The sequence below is a fragment of the Heptranchias perlo genome, chromosome 7, assembly GCF_035084215.1.
Source record: "Heptranchias perlo isolate sHepPer1 chromosome 7, sHepPer1.hap1, whole genome shotgun sequence".
NCBI classification, from domain to species: domain Eukaryota; kingdom Metazoa; phylum Chordata; class Chondrichthyes; order Hexanchiformes; family Hexanchidae; genus Heptranchias; species Heptranchias perlo.
The window spans coordinates 84,454,653-84,468,351 of NC_090331.1; the positions used below are offsets into that span (position 1 = coordinate 84,454,653).

Genomic DNA, 13,699 nt, shown 5'->3' on the forward strand with positions numbered 1-13,699 from the left:
TCATACTCTGACTGTGTACCTTGATTATCCCACACACTGTATTTCTTAAAAATAATAATCAGTTAGTTGATCAGTCAGACAATGTATCAAAGTTTAATTCCATGAGGACTTAACATGGCAGAAGGCTGCTGAAGGCGTCATAACAGTGGTTGGACTTTGATGGAAAAGTAGACCTTTGCAACATTGTGAAGCGGCAGAAAACAGTGGTCAAAATGTTCAGTCTTTCATTGTAACAATCTTCCAGAAACTAATTTTGAAGCCAAGATTAATAAACTAAGTTGGGATGGCAGTACAAAAGGCTGTGACCCTGAGCATGCTAACACATGCGTGACAGGAGTCAAAGAGATGGCTGGTTTAAGAGATAACATGTTTCAAAATCCATGATCAATATTCATTCCAGGCATGTGATGGTACCTTCCATACAAATACTTGTCAAATAGGGACCCTGCATAGTCATCTCAAAACACACCCCTATGAGATGCAAACTAATACACACCCGACATAGGATATAACTCTATGATGCATTCCCCTTGATTAAGTGCGCAATGCAAAATAGTTCAGATGCTGGAAGTCTGAAAGATAAACAGAAACTGAAAATGCTGGAAACATTCAGCAGATCAGGTAGCAACTGGGGAGAGAACGGGCCGGTTAACATTTCAGGTGTGGCCTCTTCGTTAGAACTCTGACAAAGTTCTGATGAAGGGCCCATACCCGTTAACTTGTCTATTCTCTCCATAGATACTGCCTGACCCCTTGAATAAGATAGAGCCTAGTGTACACACAGCCAAACCCAACACAGCACATCAACCTATGTACACACCTAGTACAAAAATTCATAGCCTGAATAAAGCTAAACTCAAGAGAACTCTACAGCATTAGGAAGTATTCATGTGTTCTAAATCAAATTCTGTAAATTCCTGGGCAATCTGGTTGCTCTACAATAGCCTTCCAAGTCAATAAGTATAGTCTACGCAAGTCAAATTGTAGAAATAAAACAATTAAACGCTTTTACATTCATACCCTGGCATATTTAGTTCTGCCTTCTCTTTTTATTTTGAGTAAGCTGCTGTAAAATCATTTTGACAAGTCTAATTTATACGGTGGTCCCTGAGCGCCTCTCCTCTCTGTAACCATTATATCAATTCCACTTTGCAGCCTGTGCTGTATCATGGAAACAGGCCGAGGTTAAGTACCTCCCAGTGGGGCTAGGAGGGAACAGTGCAGAACAGCAGTGCTATCACATAGTCAACAAACTGAAAAACATTTAAAGAGACACATCTCTGGCATTTAAAAAGACACATCTCGACAGTCAAACAATCAAAATCAAGTTAAAAAAAAAAACTGACACTGTCCCATCAACCCAACAGGAAACTCAAGGATTTTGACTTCCAGATGAAAAACTCACCATGTTTCATTTAGACAAATATATGAAATACAGAACATTAGCAACTTTAGAAAGCTAGAAACTTAATTCATGTAGGCACCCCATTATAGAAATAGTTAAAAACTCAAAGGAATACCAGCTCACAGAATAAAGCTAACCATACATTCTGTTGTAACTGGCATCAACAATAACATCTGTTCCACTACATCCAACACCGATATTAGCTTAGCACTGGGATGAAATACAATGCAGCAAATATTTAATATTAGTTTAAGACACAATGGAGGGAGCCTAATTTAAACACATTGCCCATTGCATGTGACACCAGTACTGAACATAGATTCTATTGAATCTCAGAGTCTAGGACTTTCCCGAGTATGAATTTCAGTTTGATGGTCTAGCAGTCTGTTAGAAGTTCAAAATCTTGAATCAGTCCAATTTTTCACCTCTACCCCTGCAAAAGTTCCATAATACAACACTTTCATGGTAACTTTGCATTATATACAAACATTCCGTCCAGTTTCAATGTTGAAAATATGTAAACTGGAATTAAGGAAGTGCTTGGTACCTTCGGCAACTCTATATTTGGAACACTCAAGTAAAATTAAAAACCAGCTTCAATTTCTGCAAGCAAAAGGTTCCCTTCGCAGCTCAATTAACCCAGCGATAAAAATCAACTGCACCATTCAGTACAACCGTGGATAAGCTAAGGGCCAAGAGACTGGCAGCTTCCACATGGTTTTGTGCAGCCAGTGAAATGGCTTCTTCTCAAACCCTATGCAAAGTGGTCTCTACACTATCAGGTCAGAGCCACCTTTAAGCACAGATCCAAATCAGGGAACTCTTTCATCCGCTCTGACAAGCCTATTGCCTCAACCAGACAGATGATTTAACATCTCATCCGAAAGACAGCACCTCCAAAATGCAGCACTCCCTTTATATTGCACTTAAGTGTGAGCCCAGATTACGTACTGGAGTGCGACTTGAACCCACAACCTTCTGACTCAAAGCTGAGAGTTCGACCAACTGAGTCAAGCTGACACAAACCGCCAAACAGATTTTTTAGCAAATAAATGGATAAGTGAACAAAAGCAACAACACGCTGTAGCTTTGCAGTAGTTACAGGCTTAACTATCCTTCCTCAGAATATCACTTTTGCCACAATCTTGTGCTATATAAGTGATGAAATGTTAGTGCGGGTTCTGTCATAATTTAAGTTGCTGGTATGTCTTTCAGTGTCACAGGGCTATATTCAGGGCTATTTGAGCAGTCAGCATTTTTTTAGGCTCTCAGTCTTTTTTTGAAGTGGTCAGCTTTTGCCAGTTTCCCAGTTCGCATGTATGGATAAAATGTTGATTTGTCATCAAAGAGCAACTCTCCTTGGCTCTGGTAGAAATATAGGTGAACTGCCAGTAGAATACAGCAAATCCCAAAACTTCTGGAGTGCTGTAAACCAGACGAATACATCACAACGTACCCTTGGGGAGGAGAGCTAAGGAGAGAAAGAGGGCAAAGAATTCCCTTTGGGATAAATGGGCAAAATCCTCTTGAAGACTTTGAGAGTTCTATTTCAGCTCAGGGAAAGAAAAATCAGCAAATTGTGTGTCACCTGTCTCAAAATGTGGAAGTTGCATTAACTGTTATAGATATGAAGGTGGTTTTCATTTCTTAAAGGTCATGTTACTCATTTTAAGTACTTTGTAAGCAGATGTGCTACAAGAGCATAGCACTGAATACTGAATTGAACATGATATGGAAAGCATACATCTAAAAACAAGCATTATTTTGTAATTTTGTTATGCAAGATTCACTAACCCCCCTGGGAGGAATGGACTGCTTCAGTACTGCTGGATCCCATGGTTCTGTTCAGCTTTTTGGCCGATTCTGGAGCAGGATTCACACTTCGAAACGTTGTGTAATAATACAGACAGCACAGACAAGCTGTTCCAGTATAGCTACAACACTAGCATCCACCCGACAATGTGGAAAATTGCCCAGGTATGTCCTGTCCACAAAAAGCAGGACAAATCCAATCCGGCCAATTGCCACCCCATCAGTCTACTCTCAAATCATCAGCAAAGTGATGGAAGGTGTCGTCGACAGTGCTATCAAACGGCACTTACTCACCAATAACCTGCTCACCGATGCTCAGTTTGGGTTCCGCCAGGACCACTCGGCTCCAGACCTCATTACAGCCTTGGTCCAAACATGGACAAAAGAACTGAATTCCAGAGGTGAGGTGACAGTGACTGCCCTTGACATCAAGGCAGCATTTGACTGAGTGTGGCACCAAGGAGCCCTAGTAAAATTGAAGTCAATGGGAATCAGGGGGAAAACTCGCTGGTGGCTGGAGTCATACCCAGCACAAAGGAAGATGATAGTGGTTGTTGGAGGCCAAACTTCTCAGCCTCAGGGCATTGCTGCAGGAGTTCCTCAGGGCAGTGTCCTAGGCCCAACCATCTTCAGCTGCTTCATCAATGATCTTCCCTCCATCATGAGGTCAGAAATGGGGATGTTCGCTGATGATTGCACAGTGTTCAGTTCCATTCGCAACCCCTCAAATAATGAAGCAGTCCAAGCCCGCATGCAGCAAGACCTGGACAACATCCAAACTTGGGCTCATAAGTGGCAAGTAACATTCACGCCAGACAAGTGCCAGGCAATGACCATCTCCAACAAGAGAGTCTAACCACCTCCCCTTGACATTCAACGGTATTACCATCGCCGAATCCCCCACCATCCACATCCTGGGGGTCACCACTGACCAGAAACTTAACTGGACCAGCCGCATAAATACTGTGGCTACAAGAGCAGGACAAAGGCTGGGTATTCTGCGGCGAGTGACTCACCTCCTGACTCCCCAAAGCCTTTCCACCATCTCCAAGGCACAAGTCAGGAGTGTGATGGAATACTCTCCACTTGCTTGGATGAGTGCAGCTCCAACAACACTCAAGGAGCTCGACACCATCCAGGACAAAGCAGCCCGCTTGATTGGCACCCCATCCACCACCCTAAACATTCACTCCCTTCACCACCAGCGCACTGTGGCTGCAGTGTGCACCATCCACAGGATGCACTGCAGCAACTCGCCAAGGCTTCTTCGACAGTGTCTCCCAAACCCGCGACCTCTACCACCTAGAAGGACAAGAGCAACAGGCACATGGGAACAACACCACCTGCACGTTCCCCTCCAAGTCACACGCCATCCCGACTTGGAAATATATCGCCGTTCCTTCATCGTCGCTGGGTCAAAATCCTGGAACTCCCTTCCAAACAGCACTGTGGGAGAACCGTCACCACACGGACTGCAGCGGTTCAAGAAGGCGGCTCACCACCACCTTCTCAAGGGCAATTAGGGATGGGCAATAAATGCCGGCCTCGCCAGCGACGCCCACATCCCACGAATGAATAAAAAAAGACAGCAAGGCTCAAGGCTCAGATTATAAAAACCAGACCTGGCATTACCAGTGTTTAAGGTGGAAGGTTGATTCAATTGGTGGGGGCTATAGTGAACCTCTCCTCAAAATAGCACCAAAGCTCGCAGATTGAAAATACAAAGCAAAAGAAATTTGATTAAATAACTTTCATATAATCATAGAATGATACAGCACAGGAAGTGGCAATTCGGCCCATCGTGCCTGTGCCGGCTCTTTGAAAAAGCTATCCAATTAGTTCCACTCCCCTGCCCTTTCCCTATAGCCCTGCAAAGCTGCACCTCCAAGTATTTATCCAATTCCCTTTTGAAAGTTATTATTGAATCTGCTTTCATCATCCTTTCAGGCAGTACATTCCAGATCATAACTTTCCTTTCTACAATCCCCGAGACTGTAAAAAAAAAATCCAAAAAATGTTTTTTCATCAAATATAAAATCAATAAATGAAATCTACAAACATTTTCTGGTGAGAAAGATGAGGGTTTGATGCAGAAAAAGGGGGAGGGAATGGCACTGCTCAGAACAAAGCCTTTTATAAAGACTACGTGGGGAAATTCAACTGACGATTTAAAACATAATTTGCGTAAAGACACAGCGTTCTAGGTGATTGTCCCTATATGTTGAAGGCAAGTCCTATTTGTACTTTTATTTGGACACTGAATGAATCATGATGTTTTTAACCGAATTACTTTCTTTAGCTTTGCTGTATTATTTGTGTCGAAATAAAGAGAAAAGTAACAGCTTATTATATTAACATCTTCGTAGAAAAGGCATGAAATCATTTGCACAACACAAACTTAGCACTGCATAATTTTGCTTTAATTAAAAATATTCTTTGGCTTTTGACCATTCCAAACCAAAAATTTCAAAATTCTAAATCAACGATTGCTGAATAATATACATGAGGACCTAATTAAATTGTTATGAGACATGGGTTAGGGAAAGCAGATAACTGTCATTCATTCATAATGACACAAAACCCTGCCTCCCAATCTTAAAAATTCTCAATTCCACTGCTACAAAGATTACTGCAAAACATTCAAATGGAAATTGCAAAAGGTTTGCATTGCGTTATGACTTAACAGAATAAGTAAAATTAAAAGCTGACGCGAAATGTTAATTGAGGAATGAAGTGAATCTGCATTTATACAAGAATTTTCTGAAACAGTGCAAAAGAAATCTGCAAGTTTTTCCAAATCCAAACTCGGCACAAAAGGATTCAAAAATATTCTAGTGAGTCGATCAAATCATTTGACATGTGGTTTAGAATAATCAGAAGTAGGAATCAATACAGGAACAATAGTGATTAAATAAATGTTGAAATATGCAGCAAGGATTGTGCATTAAGAGATAGTATTATGAGTAGAACTGGACAAGACAAGATCAACCAGAGTAAGATCATCAAAGGGGAATCTACAAAAAAGAAACTGTAAGCTCCCATCTTGCTTTGTGATGATTATTTATAGTTGGAAATGGTTGTTCTGTACATTCATTTTATTCATGCTGTAATTATAATAGATGGAATATTATTGAGTAATAGAAGACAGATTCATAAATCTCAATTATTATAAGTTGGTACCACATGAAGTCAGATGATTAAATGAGCAAATGATGCCATCATCTTTTAAGTTCTGTTTTTTATGTATTCTAACATTTTGTTGTAATATTTACAACAGCTCTTCTTCAAGCCAGTTTAGTTGATGCCAATCTTATTGGCAACATAGAATTAGTATCGCAAAAATGAGAGCATGTGGAGTTGAAAGTGGCCTTTTGACTTGGGTTAGAAATTGGTTGGGAGGTTTTTTTTTATTCGTTCACGGGATGTGGGCGTCGCTGGCGAGGCCAGCATTTATTGCCCATCCCTAATTGCCCTCGAGAAGGTGGTGGTGAGCCGCCTTCTTGAACCGCTGCAGTCCGTGTGGTGACGGTTCTCCCACAGTGCTGTTAGGAAGGGAGTTCCAGGATTTTGACCCAGCGACAATGAAGGAACGGCGATATATTTCCAAGTCGGGATTGTGTGCGACTTGGAGGGGAACGTGCAGGTGGTGTTGTTCCCATGCGCCTGCTGCTCTTGTCCTTCTAGGTGGTAGAGGTCGCGGGTTTGGGAGGTGCTGTAGGAGACAGAGAGGGGGGATAAAGGGTACGTAGTCAGATCGGCAGAATATGACAAGTGGGTGTTCCCCAGGGATCTGGCCTGGGACGTAAACTGTTCACCATATATATTAATGACTTGTATGAAAGAATAGAGAGTTGTATATCCAAGTTTGCAGTTAACACTACATTAGGAGGGCAATAAGTAATGCAGATGGGAGCAGGAAGTTGCATGGTTATGACAACTAATTCTATCCTTTATTAAACTTGAAACAAAACATTAAAAGAAAAAAATAACTGACATATATACAGTGCCTTTCATGACCTCAAGATGTCCTAAAGCGCTTTACAGCCAATGAAGTACTTTTGAAGTGCCGTCACTGTTGTAATGTAAACCCATCATTTACCAAATTTTATACTCAAGCATGAAACATTAGATCCCTAAGGAATTCCAGAACCAATATGCATCAGATTCTTTTCCATCTCCAAATATTCCACTAGCTGACGTCACTTACAATCTATGAATTTGGGCAAAATTCTTTGAGTGCACAATGCTCAGTCATATACTGAAACCATATTCGTCACTCCACAGGAGTGAGCTTTGCAGCTAATAGTGAATTGAAATCCATTCCATTATAAAGATTAAATATACACAGCTCTGGATTGAAGCAAACCGATTGTATATCATGTAGTTTATAGTGTGAGAGCAGTGAATCTGTATTCTGTGTTGTTCTGATATGGCAATGTTCCCATCTCTCAGGATAGGAAATTATCAGAGACAAATTGTTTCTGAACACTTGCTGTGATGTTAAACCCTACTACAAGGTTCTCCGATAATGTGAAACGTAGAACAAGTTGACGTTGGGTCGTACTGCCCAAGGGAGTGTTCAATGCAGACACACTCCACAATTCTCACTTTGTTCTTTCTAACCCTAGAATTACAGGAAAGAAGAATTAATGCCCCATGTATGAACAATTGTCTGCTGCATGAGCTGAAACAGTCCAAGTCAAACAGAAAAGCTCTGACAAAGATACCCTGTTCACACAGCAGTTAACAATGCTGCTTTATCAACTTATGATTTGAAGTCTCAGATTGTCCAAGACTCAAATCCTCAGCCAAAGTTGTGCTGATTTTCAGTTTTCTATGGTGGAGAGTTGATTTAACCCCTTACATTATCAGCAACTTAGAGAGAGCAAACATCCATCCAGAGTAACCAGTTGGAAATATTAAATCTTAATTGACAATGTGTTGGTGCACACAACATACTACACTATAAAATGGTGCACATTCACTTCTGCAGATTTCCATGTGCTGAGTTCCTGATGTCCAAACAATCAGTCCCTCGGTACTGCACTGAAGTGTCAAGCTAGATCATTTGTTCAAGTCTCTGGCGTAGGATTTGATCCCACAACCTTCTGGCTTAGAGGCCAGTGCACTACTACTGAACCTTTTAAGTAACCTCAGCATTTCACACAAGCAAAAATAATTCAACTGCATCGATTTTAGATGACATGCATATTGCAGCTGAGGCACACACAAAAGAAAAGTCTGTTCAGCCCATCAAGCTTACTCCCTCCACAGGTGATGCATAAGTTGCCTCATCTGAGACTTGAACTTGCTCACTAAATCCTGTGAAGGAGACACCCAATCACAACTACATAAAGCTGTTGTGAAATTTCTCCCTGACACCCAAAAGGATAATTAAGCAAATTACAGGGCATGAGTTTAACCTATAGTATTTAACTGTCTAATTCCATTCCTCGGGTGACTCAATGGGATCCCTCTAAAAAGCAAGAACAAACTAGCCACTAATGAAACACTATGGATGAAGAAAGAAATAAGGGCAAAATTGAAACTGAAGAAAAAAGCATACACTAAGTACATAGACAACAAAGGAGAGGATGACTAAAGGGAACACGAAGAGGTTAGGAAAGAAGTCAAAAAAACAATTAGGAAGACAAAAAGAAACAACGAAATTAAATCAATCAATGAATATAAAAAGAAATAAAGTAGTCTACAGACACATAAATAACAAAAGAAAACTCAGGATTAGAATAGGGCCACTAAGGGATACACACAATAAACTCATAGGTAATGGCAGCGAAAGGGCAGAAATATTAAACAGTTACTTTGCCTCAGTATTTACCAGAGAGACTAACATGGTGGGTAAGATATAAGAGATCAAAAAAGATATAGAGACATTTATTATAAAAAGGGGGGAGAAAATTGATAGACTAATCAAACTTAGAGAGGATTAAAATCCTGGTCCGGATAAATTGCACCGTGCATATTAAAAGTATTTAGGGAAGAGATAGCAGAGGCATTATCGCATAGTTTTGGTCGGAGCATGTGGAGTCAGGGGACAAGTCGCAGAATGGATGGCAAGTTGGCTACAAAACAGAAAAGAGAGAGTAGGGGCTAAAGGTAATTACTCAGACTGGGAAATGGTGTTTTATAAGGATCGGTGCTGGGATCACTGTTGCTCACAATTTACATAAAACGATTTGGGCTTGGGAATTGGAAGTACAATTTCAAAATTTGCAGATGACACCAAAATTGGGGGGTATAGTTAATACCAAGGAGGACTGCGACAGAATACAGGAACACATTAATAAACTTGCAGAATTGGCGTGTAATTGGCAAATGAATTTCAATATAGCTAAATGTGAGTTGGTACATCTTGGGAGGAAAAAGGAGGCCACATACTACTTGGAAAATAAGAGGGGTAGAGGACCAGAGAGATCTAGAGGTACAGATGCACAAATCACTAAAAGTGGCGACACAGGTTAATATGGCAATTAGGGAAAAAAGAAAAAGCACTGGGGTTAATTTCTAGAGGGATGGAATTGAAAACCAGAGAAGTTATGTTGAACTTGACAGTACTCCAAGTGTGGTCTAACCAAGGTTCTGTGAACAGTTCTGGTCTCCATATTATAAAAAGGATATAGAGGCAGCAGAGAAGAAAGTACAAAAAAGATTTACCAGGATAATACCAGAACGGAGAGGTTATACTGATCAGCAAAAACTGAACAGGCTGGAGCTCTTTTCTCTAGGAAAAAGACTGAGGGGTGACCTGATAGAGGTCTTGATTATGAAAGGGCTTGACAAGAGTCGACATAGAGAAGATGTCACCACTTGCGGGGGAGACCAGAACTAGGGGCCATAAATATGATAGTCACTAATAAATCCAATAGGGAATTCAGAAGAAACTTCTTCACCCAGAGAGTGGTTAGAATGTGAACTCGCTACCACAAGTAGTAGTTGAGGCGACTAGCATAGGTGCATTTAAGGGGAAGCTAGGTAAACACATGAGGGTGAAAGGAAAAGAAGGATATGCTGATAGGGTTAGATGAGGTAGGGTGGGAAGAGGCTCATATGGAGCATAAACATTGGCATGGACCTGTTGGACCAAATGGCCTGTTCCTGTGCTCCACATTCTATGTAATTCTATGTAATGCATGGTCCTTGAAGCACAAGAGCCACCACATCCCCCAAAGAATTAACAATTGATTCTTATAACCGACAATACTTATCTAGCTCTTTTCCACAGCCACCACCTGCGGAGAGGGGGAAAAACCTTTTTTTTAAAAAAAAATCTTCAGTCTCAGTTGCTAATTTTGTATTTATGCCCTCCAGGTATGTGTTCACAGTTTATGTTTATAATGAAGAATTGTCCCTTCAAAAGTACAGAGTGCAAAACTGAACATAGTATTCCAAACATGACTTTACCGATCTTTTTAATATTAGAACAAGTTTAGACCTGTGGTCGAATCCTTCAACATTCAATTAGCACTGTTGAAAGCAGCCTCAAGTTGAATACTTTTAAGTAAATCCTTTTCCACTTTTCCCAAAAGCCCAACCGATATGTACCAATAGTTTTAGTTGTTTTAACCTATTTTATTGTACATTACATTATACCTGTCTATATAACAATCTCAGTCCTTTAGTCAATCTACTTAACTGACGCAGAACCATGTGCACATCAATCAATTATCCTTTCATCACTGGGCCATGTAGTTTGGTGTCATCAGCAAAATTTATATTACAAATAATGCCCTCCTCCGGACCACTTAGCATCAAATTTCACAAGTCACTACCTCCCAGGCAAAGACTTTTCTAGAAACATATGAAATGACAGGGCCAGAAAAGACTATGCAATCTATCTGTCCAGTTCCAAAAACTACCTCTCAATTATCCAACAAATACTTATCCAATCTCCCTTAAATTTTCCACACTATCTGCCTGCACTGCTTCTTGGGCAGTCTGTTCCACATATTTACCACCCTCTCCTTAAAGTAATTGTATGTAAACTGTCCCTGCAAAGTCCCTCTTGTAAGGTCGAGCTAGGTCTTGGAGTTTGTGGCAATCTCGAATATATCGGTATTCAATTTATTCATTCCCTTATGGATCTTAAATATTTCAAATATAATTTCCGCTGAGCTTTTGCTCCTCCAGGGTAATAATCCCAAACTCTTAAACCTCTGCTACTCATCTCATTAATTCCAAAAGACTTATAAAACGTTATCAAACATCTTCTGAAGGTCCAAATAAACTATATCCACAAGATGCTCATTGTTCCCCAATCAAGTCTAATTCTTTTAGGAGGCAGGCAACCAGACCGTGATACACGACTAATTGCTTAGTCTTTGGGCATCTGCACCCTTCAGATGAATATCCTGTAACATATGAGAAGAATTTTCCCTACTTAAGGATATTAGACTAACTGGCCTATATTTCTGCATCAACCCGCTCCTTTTGTCTTTTTTTAAGAATATATTAGGATAAAACGTAGCATTCGCCAGTCCCATATGGCTGCGTTACTGGAGCTCCTCATAAGTTTGAAGCAGATGTAGCCCACCTCTTCTCCCTCACTTCTTTGACAATTGTGGAGAATTATCCATCTGCTCAATTGTAATAGACATTTACAGGGTGGAGATTTATTTTATAGTGCATGCTTTACTGATTGCTACACACCTCAGGCTGCTCAGACAAAATAATGATCTGAAATCAGACTGTAGTATTGCTTTGTGAAGAATTTAAAACATCTAAATAAAAGTTCATATAACCCTGATCATTTAAATTTATTATTTATAAATCAAGAACATAGCAGAACAGAGACCAATTCTTGAGCAAAAAATCATTTTTTGACAAGAATCTCTGCACAATAGCTTAGAGATGATTATTTTCAGCATCATTTCATTTTTAGATTTTGCCCCTTCCTCTTTAAATCTGTCCTTCCCTCACTATTACTGGATGGAATACACCATTCCTCAGTCAAGATCTCAGACCTTGGCTAATACAGCTGGCCCTCGGAAATATATAGCAACCACCTTGGATGACTTGTGCTCTAATGTTCCTTCACTCTGGGAAGTACTTGACTTCAGGACCGAAATCAGGAACACGATTTTGTTTTAAATCACACAACAATTTGACAATATTAACACTTACCAAAGAAAATGACTAAAATATTAAAAGAATCCATGGAATTATCAAGTTTAAATATACAAGCAAGCATGAGATCCAGGAGATTTTATTGTCACTTTCAGATCCCTTGACAAAGAGCGCTGGGAAACTGTGTTTAATAGCTTCCGAAAATACAGTAAGGTGGTTTATAAACCTGTCGTGTAACACTTGGTACAGAGTTCTCATCCTGTACATTTATATTTATGCTTTCCTTAATGCTTTGAGAATTACCATTGGGGAAACTAAAGATTAATTATAGCTGACTGATTATATCCAACTGAATATTAAAGTTTCAAAAGGCTAAGTACAACAATTAAGACCTCAAAAGATACACAAGACAGCAGGTCTCGAGTGAATAAATCATCTCACTGCGCTCAAGGCAGACAGCTTCCCACCTGCATTGCCAAACTAAGGATACTCCCATACACAGCATCATTTACAGAAAAGAGATGATCTCCTAGGACATTTTAAACACAAGTACATGGTAAACAGTCTCAGAAGCACAATCTCAATCCCTTCTATTCTGCACTTACACAGAGCAACCTGGTATATTTCAGATAACACAATAGACTCGGCCTCAAATCCCACTTCCTCATCGCCCCTCCCCATTCATTCTCTAACTAAATCAATCGCTGTTGCCAAGTCCTAGCAGGTGTTTACAGGTCCCAACCTCAGGTCGCCTCCTGACTCAAGTTCTCTTTCACCAACCTTTAGAAGGTCAAATATTCATCTCTCTTAATTAACCAAGCTCAAGGATGAATATAAATTAGGATATCATAATATCGTTTTAATACAACAATATGAAAAAACAGGATTACTAATTATCTAGAGATTCTAACACAATTGTCTGCACAACCACAAAAAATTGAAAATTAATTTTACTTTGCAACTAAACCCTTAACATGACAGACTGCATGTAGTTACATAGAGGGACATTTAGTGTTCATTCAGAACTGGCTCCAATGCTACTATGAGCCTTAAACTGTCTCTTAGCAGACAACTACAGTGAAGCAAACATCACCACTGCCACCAATTTTGCTAGTCTGTTTCAATAGCAATAAGTGGCTGGGGACATTGTTCAGCTAAATGCTGTCTAAGTTCGAAAAACCTAATTAACCTCTGGAAAGAAAGCAAACAACTGAACTCCATTCCTTCTTCTCCGGTCCAGTAAGGTATGCAATAGGAACCAAAACCTTCGGTATCACAAGTCTGTCTGTATGTCTGTTCAAGCAGTAGCTCAGACCTTTTCAGCCACACAAAATAAGAGAGTAGAAATTAAACTCTACCTTTTCTTTCTGACCGCTTCTTCCGACGCCTTTTGAACTT

At 40.1% G+C, this 13,699-nt stretch overlaps 1 protein-coding gene across 2 annotated transcripts in view; it reads right to left on the bottom strand.

Moving 5' to 3' along the window:
• The window catches only part of LOC137323918 (double-stranded RNA-specific editase 1-like), a 271,806-nt gene that overhangs the window by 136,171 nt on the left and 121,936 nt on the right, over positions 1-13,699 (bottom strand). The window lies entirely within an intron of this gene.